The following is a 12872-nucleotide window of genomic DNA, read 5'->3' as shown; positions in this document are numbered from 1 at the left end:
CCCTAGAGGAAATATGCTTGAGGTGAGTCATGAAAGAGAAACAGATTTGTCATTAGGCAGTGAAGGTTAAAAAAAATACAAACATGAAAATTAAATATATGGTGTGTTCCATGTGACCAGAGTACAAGGTAGGTGCCTTGTTGTGTGTAGCAGGAGATGAGGCTGTGGTCAGATTGGGTCATGCCTTGAATGACAAGCAAAGGATTGTAGGCTTTATCTTGTAGACAATGGGGAGGCACTGAAGATTTTAAGCAGGGAGTGACATAATGAGATTTGCATTTTATTTTATTTATTTATTTTAGACGGAGTTTCACTCTTGTTGCCCAGGCTGGAGTGCAGTGGCGCGATCTCGGCTCACTGCAACTTCTGCCTCCCAGGTTCAAGCGATTCTCCTGCCTCAGCCTCCTGAGTAGCTGGGATTACAGGTGCCTGCCACCATGCCCCACTAATTTTTTGTATTTTTAGTAGAGATGGGGTTTCATGTTGGCCAGGCTGGTCTTGAACTCCTGGCCTCAGGTGATCCACCCGCCTCGGCCTCCCAAAGTGCTGGGATTACAGGCATGAGCCACCGTGCCCCGCCGAGATTTGCATTTTAGAAAGAGCCCTCTGCCTTCCTTGTAGAGTGATTCTCCAAAAGGAAGAACCTGTTGAGAAGCTGTTAGAATAGGCAGGCAGTTGCAGTGAGGATGAAGCAGACAGCATGACTCTGAGGTACATTGGAGAGGTAAAATACATTGGGCTTGATGATCAATTGGATGTGAACAGCAAGGGAGGAGAAGGAGTCAAAGGTTTCTAATTTGGGAGCTGAGTGGATAATGTTGCCAACAGCAAGAGAAGGAAGACAGGAGAAAGAGTAAATTTGCTGTGGTAGGGAATAGGGGCAGTGTTGCATAATAAGCTATGCTTGAGACATATTCGGCTTTACATGTAAAGAGCTAAGCTTAGTAAAGGAGAAATATGGGGACAAAGTTTAGATGTACAAACCAATTGATGGTTTAGAGAATGTACACAAATGTGATGAGAATGGGTGGCAAAGATGATGCTTGCAAATAATAAGGTGATCTCTTTTAGTGTGGGGCAAAGACACACAATCCCTGATTCAAAGGGCCGGAACTGAGCATCTTTTATTCATGATGCTGATAATTAAATAACCACCATTTTTAGACTCTATTCCAGTGGTTCACAACGTTTTAGATATAAGGGGCCCTTCTTAAGACTAAAAAAAAAAAATCTCACTTCACCCACTCTCACCCACAATAGTAGCTGTGCTTTTAGAACTTACCGAGTGAGAAAAACATTTATGCATTTAAAGATATGTGGACTCCTTGCATTAAGTACCCACCCCTCCTCCTCCTCAGGAGACCATAGTCCAAAGAATGGAGATTATTACAAATCACAAGGGCACAAGAGGTTGTGGTCTAAAGAGTACTTTGTTGTAGTCAAAGTCCCTAGAGATTATACAGCTATGTAGCTACTCATCCCCAAAGAATGACTGAAAATATGGCTCCTCTGTGATCAGACACCACAAAAGCATTAGTCACTTAGATTAAAAAATGAAGTACTGCTATGGATGTGTTATAAGCATAAAGGCTACAAGAGGCTTGCTTTCAGACCTCTTTTTATGTTAACATTTTTATTTTTGCTGATTATAGAAGTAATACATGTTCTTTATAGAAAAACTGGGAAATACAAAAAATAATAAGGATGAAAATAAAAATAATCTGTAATATTACCACCCAGAGATAATCATTACTAACAGCTATGAACTTTAGTTTTTCTCTGAAAAATATATACATACATTTTTAAAATAAAATCGCCATCACATGCTATCATTTCGTATCCTGCTTTTTTCACTTGCCATTAAATCACGGTCATTTTAGAATGTCATTAACTATTCCCTTAAAACATGATTTTTTTTTTTTGAGACAGGGTCTCTCACTTTGTCACTCAGGCTGGAGTGCACTGGCGTGATCTTGGCTCACTGCAACCTCCCAGGCTCAAGTGATCTTCCCGCCTCAGCACCCCCAAGTAGCTGGGACTACAGGTGTGCACCACAATGCCTGGATAATTTTTTGTATTTTTGGTAGAGACGGGGTTTTGCCATGTTGCCAGGCTGGTCTCAAACTCCTGAGCTCAAGAGATCAGTCTGCCTCAGCCTCCCAAAGTGCTTATATTACAGGTGTGAGCCACCACGCCCAGCCTAAAACATGATTTTTAACAGCTGCATAGGAAGTACAGCACTGTGATTGAGGCCATGGGCACTGGCATCAGACAGACCTAGAGTCAAATCCACACTATTCAACCTATTAGCAGTGTGGTCCAGGACAAGTTAACCTCTCTGAGCCTCAGTGTCCTCATCTGCAAAATGGGGATAAATAATGATAGCATCCTCACAGAATTATTCTAATGATTAAAGTTAATAATTTAAATAACTTAGCACAGTGTCTGGCAACAATACACAACTCAGTAAGTGTTAGCTATCGTCATTGTATAGTATTCCACTGAATGGATACACCATAGTTTAACAATTAGACATATGTTTATAATTCCTCTTTTTTATAAGTCAAAGTGCAGTGAACAACCTTGTGCATATTTGTGATTCTTTCCATAGGATAATTGCCTATAAGGGGGAATTCCTGGATCAAAGCGTTTATGATACATATGTCTAAATTGCCCTAGAAAAAGTTGTATCATTTTACACTACTACTAGCAATGTATGAGAGTGCCAGTTTCCCAGCACACTTGCCAACAGTATGTATTCTTACTTTATTTGCCAACTTTGTGAGTGAAAATGGCATTTTGAGGATTACTTTGCATTTCCTTAATTGCTAAAGATATTTAGCTTTTCCTCCACACTTTTAGTGGTCGTTTGTATCTCTTCTTTCATCAACTATCCCTTTTCTTCTCTTTTGAGATTCATTTCTCTCCAGATTATAAGATTCTTTCTTATTCCTCTACTGACCTGATGCTAGGTTAAGGCTTCACAAAACAAAACTAAGATAAACCCAGGAGTCAGAGAATTCAGACCTTCTAATCCCAATACAGGCAGAAAAGGAATAGATTTCCTCTGGTCCTGAAATGACTATCCTCTGCTCTTTTTAGACTTTGCCCCTGACTGTGACCTCAAGTCATATTGCCTCTCTAGGCCTTAGTTTGCTAATGTATCAAATGTTAATGTTTAAGCGTTGCTAAGCACCAAACACTACATTCCCTGTATTCATATAGCGTGCCTTTGTAGTCTGCTGTGCTGTCTTTCATGATCCTCAGTACAACCTAGTAAAGTTGTCCCAGCCAGAATTAAGATCCCACTTTATAGATGAAGATGCTGAGACACAAGTGAACCAGGGCCTCCTGATTCCTGGGCGAGTACTCTTTGTTATACACAAAGATTCTTCTGCGTCTATCTAGCTCCATCCTATCTCAAATCACCATCTGCACGTACTGATTCTTTTCCTATTCCTCTTTTTAATTTGCAAAGGCTATGAGAGATTGAAGATGAATCAGACTTGGTCCGCAACTGGTCAAATGTAGGAAACAGGACATATAAACAAACAAACAAAAAGGATAATTTTAGTGGGGAAAATTATTCATACCCTACGTGGGTGCTGTGGTTTGAATATCTGTCCCCATTGTGACAGTATTGAGAGCTGGGGCCTTTAAGAGGTGATGAGGGCTTTGCCCTCATGAATGGATTAATCCACTCATGGATTAATGAATTAATAAGTTATCATGGGAGGAGAATTCATGGCTTTATAAAAAGAGAAAGAGAGATCTGAGCTAGCGCACTAAGCCCTCTAGCCATGTGATACTCCGTGCCATCTTGGGATGCTTCAGAGAGTTTCTACCAGCAAGAAGACTCTCACCAGATGCAGCCCCTCGAACTTGGACTTCTCAGCTTCCATAACCGTAAGAAATAAATTCCTTTTCTTATAAATTACTCAGTTTCAGGTATTCTAAGCAACAGAAAATGGACTGAGACAGCAGGACACAGAAATCATGCTATAAGAGGTCACAGAGGAGGAAGTGTTCACTTCTAATTGGAGGGATTTGGGATGTATTTATGGAAAAGAAGCTTTTGAGCTAAGGTGAAAGAGAAGATTTTGACATATGCAGGTGTGGAGGATGCTTTTTGGGTGGCAATAAGCCTTCCCTGCCCTCCCCTAGGGATCCTGCTGGATACCAAACTGTGGCTTTTTGCTACTACAAATACTCTTCCTGGTTCTAAAAGCCATACACAGGCTGTTTGAGGAGGATTCAGTGGGAAGGCATTGTTTCTCTTGAGCAGAGATAGAAAGCTTTAAAAACACAGGGGAAATATTAGGATTTCAGCATGAAAGCAAGATTGCTGGCTCATGGAGGACAAAACCCACACCTGATATTTATTTATATCCCACATATTTTTAACACAGTGCTAGGTACCTCAAAACTGGAGATGTCTAGGAACATATGCTACTTAAATTTGTGTGGAATAATGTACAATGTTAGCATTTGAAACAAGTACAATAATAAGTACAATGTCAGCATTTGAAACAAGGCTTGAAATGGCAAAAAACAAAATTGCAAAAACTTAAACGTCTATCACTAGGGGACTAATTAAATAACGGTGTATCCATACAATGGAATTCTATACAGCTACTTAAAAAATAATTAAGAACTCTTTATATGCCAATACAAAATGATCTCTTATGATATACCTTAAGTAAAAAGAAAACAAGAGAAAAATCAAGGTGGTGGTTAGTCTACATTTGTATACTAAAAATATGTGCTTATAGATGCAAAAAAAATCTTTGGAAGTATACAAAAGAGCCTGTTACCATTGGAGAAGGGAACTGAGCAGTAAAAATTCTCCCCATGTCTTTGGGATTTCTACTATTTCTGCCCTTTTCAAAATGAGAAATATACCTATAAAAGTACATAAAGCATATATGTAAAGTATATTAAATTATTATAAAGTAAATTCATATAATCACTTCTCAGGTTGAAAAACAGAATTATTCCCCACACCACATAAGCCCCATGTTGCCAATAGGAGATAAAATTTTTTACTAAATATCATTTTGTACTTTTTGAATTTTGACCCATGTGAACACATTACCTATTTAATAACAGCTAATTCTTCACCCCCTCTCCGCTCCCCACCAAAATGCAAGGAGGTCACCAACTATTTTATGGAAAGATTGGTGTGTCAGCTTTTCCATAGCCAAATAAATAATAACTGTATTCTGTGTTTTATATATATTAACTAAGCAGTCTACATACATTAACTCATTTAATCCTTATGACAACCCTATAAAGTAGTTACTATTGCTATCCTCATTGTGTGGATGAGAAAATGGAGGCACAGAGATGGTAAGTAACTTGTTCAGAGTCATATTGTGAATACATCGTGAAGAGCTGGGATTTGTACCCAGGCAGTTGTGTCTCAGAATACAAGTTATTTATCATTATGCTATTCTGCCTCTGTAAATTCTAGAACCTAGGCTCTGAGGCATTGTAATCACTGATACCTGGCAAGTGTATCCATACAGTGGATACAATGGAGACAATTTTTGGCTATGGACCACCAGGTGGGAGCCCAAGCATTGACTCAGTTATGCCACTACCCAGGCAAAGACACAAGCAATTAAAAACAGACAAGATGCAGTGAGTCTAAGGTCTGGGGCAGCACCAGGCTGGCAAACCGTGAAAAGCACTTAAGTGACCTTTACAGGACATCTGAGAAGTGAAATTCTGGTCAAGTCTCCTGTTTTAAGCTCAGAGCCTCCCCAATGCCTAGAGCTCAATAAATTTTTTTTTCAATAAATAAGCTCTTTCCACCTAGAAACCGGAGAAATCTAAGAGCCTATGTTACAAAAAGACCTCCAGAAGTGAACAAAGATGTCTGCTGCAGTATTGTTTGCAATAGCAAAAATCTGCATTCCCTCAAATGTCCACCAACAGGGGACTGGTGAGTAGACTATGTCTGAGACATATCACAGCATTATTGTCTGGGGCATAGGCTCTGAACTAGGATGCTCTGGTTTGCACCTTGGCCACTTATCAGCACAGATATGGACAAGCTCCCCAACCTCACTGTGCTCCAGTCCCCACATCTGTGAAACAGGGATAACAAAAAGACCTACCTCTTAGCTTTGTTGCGAGGAGTTAATTCATAGTTTCTGGCATTTAGTAAATATTCAAATGTTATCTATTACGATAGCCACTCACAAGGCGGAATATTATGTAGCTGTTAAAAAGAAAGAGGTAGATCTATATGCACTGATTTGGACAGATTTCAAAGTTATATATTTTAGGCCAAAGAAAACAAATGTCAGAATAGCATGTTTAGTGGAACTTCAATTTTGTAAAAACATTTTTAAAAAATCTACTGTGTATGTGCAGAAAGGAAGCCTGGACATCCGGTTTTTTTTTTTTTTGGTTTTTGTTTTTTTTTTTTGAGACGGAGTCTCGCTCTGTCGCCCAGGCTGGAGTGCAGCTGGAGTGCAGTGGCATGATCTCGGCTCACTGCAACCTCCGCCTCCCGGGTTCAAGTGATTATCTTGCCTCAGCCTCCCAGCCGAGATTGTGCCACTGCACTCTAGCCTGGGTGACATAGCGAGACTCCATCTCAAAAAAAAAAAAAATAGCAAACATTTATTATTCTTGGGAGAAAAAATTCAAGAGATAGGGAAGACTTCTAAGATGAAGAGGTTCTGTAAAGAACAGGGCAATGGGAAGGAGACCCCCTTCCCATGGGCTACAGAATCCTCTCCCCAATCCAAGGTAACACTGTGTAACTGCCTTTCCTCTCATACCACTGGCTTTCTACCTGACAGCATGGCAGTAAGAGAGAAGATACACATTTCATTGGTAACAAACTTTGTTATAGTTCCTAAAATAATTCCTGCAATGCACCCAAAAAACCAAGGTTCTGCTTCAGATGTACCTCATTTAATGAATAAATCATAGAAACTCAGATTTTCAAGCTAGAAAGGACCTTTGAGATCATCTAGGCCAACCCCCTCATTTACAAATGAAAACAAGGAAACGTATTCCTGAGAAGTTTAGCTGTCAAGCAATTTTGAGAAATAAAATTTATTATCCAATTAAAAAATCAGAGATGCATCCCCATGGGAGAAAACTCTAAGAGCCAATTAAGGCAATAAACCTGAAACCTTTATACACTGATGGTGGGTGTGTAAGTTAGTAAACTATTTGCACAGTGATTTGACAATATCTCCCAAAGGTGGCAATGCACATACCCTGTAAGGGGACAATTCCACCCGGATATTTACCCAGTAGAAATTGTCACCTAAGAATAGCTACACAAGAATGATCACAGTACCTCTGTGATTGCTCAAAACTAGAAATAGCCTAAATGTCTATCAATAGCAGAATAGATAAAGTGTGGTATAGTCATTACAGGAGTATACAATAGTGAAAAAAATGAGTAAACTAGAGGCCCGTGTTACAACATGGATGCTTTTCACAAATATAACATTGAATAGAAAAAATAAGTTTCAAGCCAGGTGCAGTGGCTCATGGCTGTAATTCCAACACTTTGGGAGGCTGAGGCAGGAGGACTACATGGGGCCAGGAGTTTGAGATCAGCCTGGACAACATAGCAGGACCCTGTCTCTATGAAGGAAAAAAAAAATTAGCTGGGCATGGTGGTGCCACCTGGGGGGTGGTGAGGCTGGAGTATTGCTCCAGCCTAGGAGCTCGAGACTGCAGTGAGCTATGATCACACCACTTCACTCCAGCCTGGATAACAGTGCGAGATCTTGTCTCTGGGGGGGAGGGGGGGGAGGGGGGAAGAAAAGAAAAATCATGTTGCAGAAGAATACATATGATATACCACTGATATAAACTTTTAAAACATATAAAGCAGTAGTATATGTTGTTTAAAAATATATACATGTGTAGTAAAAGTATATAAATCAATGCATGGGAATAATAAACACCAAATCCAGGATAGTGGTTACTTTGGAAGGAAGAGAGAACTTTAATCATGGATAATAGACAGAAGGTTTCAACTCTACTGGTAATGTTTCTTTATTAAGCTGGGCAGTGAATAACCTGATTTTCACCATATTATTTTTATACCTTTTTGAATGAACAAAGATATTTCATAACACATTGTTTAAGAGAATGCAACAAAGCCCATGCTGAAAAGAAAGTTGACAATTTTTGCATATAGCAAAATACTAGAAGAAATGTATTAAATGTAAATGTTGCACTCAAAATTTAAGGATTATTCCTTAAATCTGCTTCATTTTCCTGGGACTAGTTTCACAGGAGGGGACCTGCTAGAGAAGCAACAGTTGGGTACAATGGGCTGGGGAATCAGGAGATAATCCCAGATTCTTATCAGCTATGGGAAGGAAAACAATATGATTAACCTCTTGGGTTTTTCATGTTTAGAAATGCATTGTTGGACTAGATTATTTTACAAGTGTTATCCATGTGACAATTTCTTCCAGTTTTTTATTTTTTAATTTTTTATTTTATTATTTTTTTTTTAGCAGCAGTTCCCCAAACTGTATCTGCAAGAGGCAAAAAGTGTTTTCCATACAGAAAAGTGTTCCCTGGTCAAACCAGTCTGGGATGTACTGGGTTAAACAAAATTAAACAGATTCATTTACAGCAGTACTTCTCAGAGTCTTTAATATGCGTTACATACACTGTGACTCTCCAAAATGAGAATTCGGTTAAGAAGCATTTCCAAAAAAGTATTGAACTGCAGAATACACACACATGCATGCACGCACACACCCAACACTTATTTTAAAACATAATCTATTAACATTCTCTCAGGATGGGGCTCTATAGAACATTGGTTTGGTAAATGCTATCCTAGAAGGATTTATCTCACTTGCTATTTTTGTTGCTGATGTATGTTTAGAATCCTTCGTAAGGGAGGAATGTCATTTCATAGTATAATTCCCATTGAATGGGTTTCCTCTGAGTGTGTATCCCTGAGAAGTTTAGAAGGCTATCTTCTTGGCCTTCATTAGTGAGACCCCATCCTAGCTGGCATGGTGGCAGATCCAACATCAGAAACTTCTGAGTATCTACAGTTAGAAGGACTGAATCCCAGATATGCTCTCCGCATCTGGCTCGGGGCCTTTGATAAATTCATTGCTTCAAGCTATTATGCTCCCCTCCTTTATGGTGGACTTGAAGGGTAATCTGACCTGGAGCACAGAGCTACTTAGCCGAGGCTGAATGCCTAGAAATACAAATCTCACAGGAAGAGGAGCTCTTTCCATATGCCTTCATCCCCCAGCAACGGTTTACAGAAAGCAAGACTACAGGACAGAGGCCTGCCAATCCAGAGACAGAGGGGCTTGGTCTTCTTTCAGAAACAGGACACAACACTGCCACTTCCAACACTGCCTTTTCACGGAGATTTCCTTAGAAGGCCCTGAGATTCTCTGGGATCATCTCCCCACGCAAACCTTAGAAGGAAAATATCCTGAGGCTTGTGGCTCCCACAGGCCTTTTAAAAGGTGATTTACCTGAGGGCCTTTCATCTAGAAACAAGGATTCTTTGGAAAAGTCGGGAATTAAGATGAACTAGACATAGAGCTTTTTTTTTTTTTTTTTTTTTTTTTTTTGTTACTTGGTTCTAATTTTTTTTTATTATTATTATACTTTAGGTTTTAGGGTACATGTGCACAATGTGCAGGTTTGTTACATATGTATCCATGTGCCATGTTGATTTCCTGTACCCATTAGCTCGTCATTTAGCATTAGGTATATCTCCTAATGCTGTCCCTCCCCCCTCCCCCCACCCCACAACAGTCCCCGGAATGTGATGTTCCCCTTCCTGTGTCCATGAGTTCTCATTGTTCAATTCCCACCTATGAGTGAGAACATGCGGTGTTTGGTTTTTTGTCCTTGCGATAGTTTACTGAGAATGATGTTTTCCAGTTTCATCCATGTCCCTACAAAGGACATGAACTCATCATTTTTTATGGCTGCATAGTATTCCATGGTGTATATGTGCCACATTTTCTTAATCCAGTCTATCGTTGTTGGACATTTGGGTTGGTTCCAACTCTTTGCTATTGTGAATAGTGCCGCAATAAACATACGTGTGCATGTGTCTTTATAGCAGCATGATTTATAGTCCTTTGGGTATATACCCAGTAATGGGATGGCTGGGTCAAATGGTATTTCTAGTTCTAGATCCCTGAGGAATTGCCACACTGACTTCCACAATGGTTGAACTAGTTTACAGTCCCACCAACAGTGTAAAAGTGTTCCTATTTCTCCACATCCTCTCCAGCACCTGTTGTTTCCTGCTTTTTTAATGATGGCCATTCTAACTGGTGTGAGATGGTATCTCACTGTGGTTTTGATTTGCATTTCTCTGATCTTTGACAAACCGGACAAAAACAAGCAATGGGGAAAGGATTCCCTATTTAATAAATGGTGCTGGGAAAACTGGCTAGCCATATGTAGAAAGCTGAAACTGGATCCCTTCCTTACACCTTATACAAAAATTAATTCAAGATGGATTAAAGACTTAAATGTTAGACCTAAAACCATTAAAATCCTACAAGAAAACCTAGGCAATACCATTCAGGACATAGGCGTGGGCAAGGACTTCATGTCTAAAACACCAAAAGCAATGGCAACAAAAGCCAAAATTGACAAATGGGATCTCATTAAACTAAAGAGCTTCTGCACAGCAAAACAAACTACCATCAGAGTGAACAGGCAACCTACAGAATGGGAGAAAATTTTTGCAACCTACTCATCTGACAAAGGGCTAATATCCAGAATCTACAATGAACTCAAACAAATTTACAAGAAAAAAACAAACAACCCCATCGAAAAGTGGGCAAAGGACATGAACAGACACTTCTCAAAAGAAGACACTTATGCAGCCAAAAAACACATGAAGAAATGCTCATCATCACTGACATAGAGCTTTTTTAAGGCTTTTGTTCTTTCGACAATCAAAAAGAAAACATTTTTTAAAAGTATGTTCTTTTCCAGACAGCATGCACCACGCTTTCAACGGAAGCAGGCGGCAGCTGCTGCTGACGTTCTCCTCTACCCCACTCCACCCCACTCCATCCCACTCCATCCCACTCCATCCCAGCCTTGCCACCTGCTTAGACTCAACACCTGTGAGGCCTGGCTCGACCTGCCTACCAAAGGAAGGATAAACATTAACTACCCATATAGTCTCAGGCCCACTTACTAGGCTGGGGCACTTGGTCTGATGCTGGGAAAGGTGGTGAGAGCAGAAGGTGATAGGGTGTTGGACTCCAAGAGAAACAAGCCCTATTTGAAACCACTCCAAGCTATGCTTTCAAGAGTGGAAAGATGCCTCCTGATTACAGGGTGTAGAAAGGAAACCAGGGGAGAAGATAAGGGGGAAAAATGTCACAGGAAAAACAACAAAGCCAGGAAGTAAATACAGAGATGGGATGAGCCCTTCGGCTCCAGGCTCTTAGGTCAGAGCCTGGTTTACTTCAGCAAAGAACTCCTGTGTCCTGTCTGCTGGCCAGAACACTCATTTGTTCAGGGAACCTGCCCCAAGGTCCCATGTTTCCTCTCTCCTCCCTTGTTAGCCAATGCTTTCCACACACCTTTCCTTCCCTCCTGCCAAGAAATATACCCTTGGACAAGAAGCATGCTATTGAGAACTTAAAATAAATAAATGCCCCTCTCTTCTCAAAGAAGCAAACTGTGTATCTTCTTCTTATTCATTTTTAGACCTTAGTTGCTCAAATCGGCTTGAGTTTCTATTCTTGGGCATCTTTTTTTTTTTTCTTTATGAATCTAAATGGTGACTACTTTATTGTGGGCATTTTTAAATGCAAGTTTTCCCCTAAAGGCACAGGCAAGCAGACCGCAGGCAGGCACACGTACACACACACACACACTCATTTTCTCTCTCTCTCCTCCCACCCCTCGCCCGCCACACAGTACCTCTGGAGCTTCCCCTCCCTCAGTCATTTCCCCTCAGCCAGCTGAACAAGGGCAAGGCTTGGAAATAATTTTTCTGTGGCCTACCTTCTGATTCCGTCCGGTCTGAGAAGCAGGCGGCAGCTGTAAGCTGGAAGGCCGGGGCTGGGCTGCCTCTGTGAATCAGCAAAGAAGTCCCTGAGACAGGGATGCCGACAGCTGCTGTATGCACACTCTCCCTCTGTCTCTCCCACTTCCCTGTCTTCCTTCTTCTCCTCCTCCTCCCCTCTCAGAGCTGCTCTGTGTTGCTATGCAATCATATCACCAGGACTAACAGCATCATTCCGAACTCAGGCAAAAATACCCTTGACTGGGCAAACGCAGGAAGAGCAAGGACAGTTTTGTAAAACTACCAGAGATGTGGCAGCTCTTGGAGATTTCAATTCATTAGAAGCAGAGGAGGAAAGCGGAAGAGCCTGAGATGCAGAGGGGGAGAGAAGGAGACAGGGAGAGGGGGAAGAGGGGAAAGAGGGGGAGAGGGGGAGAGGCTTCCACTGGGGAGGAGGAGACAAAAGAGCCCTGGAGATCAATCAGGCTGCTGAGCGAGCAGCCTGGACCCCAATTTACACCGATCTAGCCCACAGACAAAACCAACTTCGGAGGCAGCAGCTGGCAGGGGCCCCTAGGTAGCCAGTCCAGGATTCTGTTTCTGTGTTGAGGGTTGAAACACTGTGATCCAGAATCATCACTGGTACTCAAGGTACAGTTTTGGGCTCAGGACAGTCTGCCAGTCACCCCTAAGTCTCATCTTCACACCCTCTTAGATCTCACATGTAGAAAAAGCCTCAACAAATTGGGGAAACAAAATGGATCTTGAATAATTCGGGAAAATACAGCTCCTCCATGACTCCCCTCAATGACTACTACCCCAGGCACCTTCCTGCTTTTGTCCATACCAGCCCTTA

At 41.0% G+C, this 12872-nt stretch overlaps 1 protein-coding gene across 1 annotated transcript in view; it reads right to left on the bottom strand.

Moving 5' to 3' along the window:
- Positions 1–12345, bottom strand: part of DRP2 (dystrophin related protein 2) — a 46064-nt gene extending 33719 nt beyond the window's left edge. Inside the window, exon 1 of the mRNA XM_012498760.2 lies at positions 12016–12345. The gene's annotated coding sequence lies outside the window, so the exon portion shown is untranslated. The remainder of the gene's footprint in view (positions 1–12015) is intronic.
- Between the last annotated feature and the right edge of the window lie 527 nt (positions 12346–12872).

Source organism: Nomascus leucogenys, chromosome X (assembly GCF_006542625.1).
Source record: "Nomascus leucogenys isolate Asia chromosome X, Asia_NLE_v1, whole genome shotgun sequence".
NCBI lineage: Eukaryota > Metazoa > Chordata > Mammalia > Primates > Hylobatidae > Nomascus > Nomascus leucogenys.
This window is presented reverse-complemented; position numbering and strand designations above follow the sequence as displayed.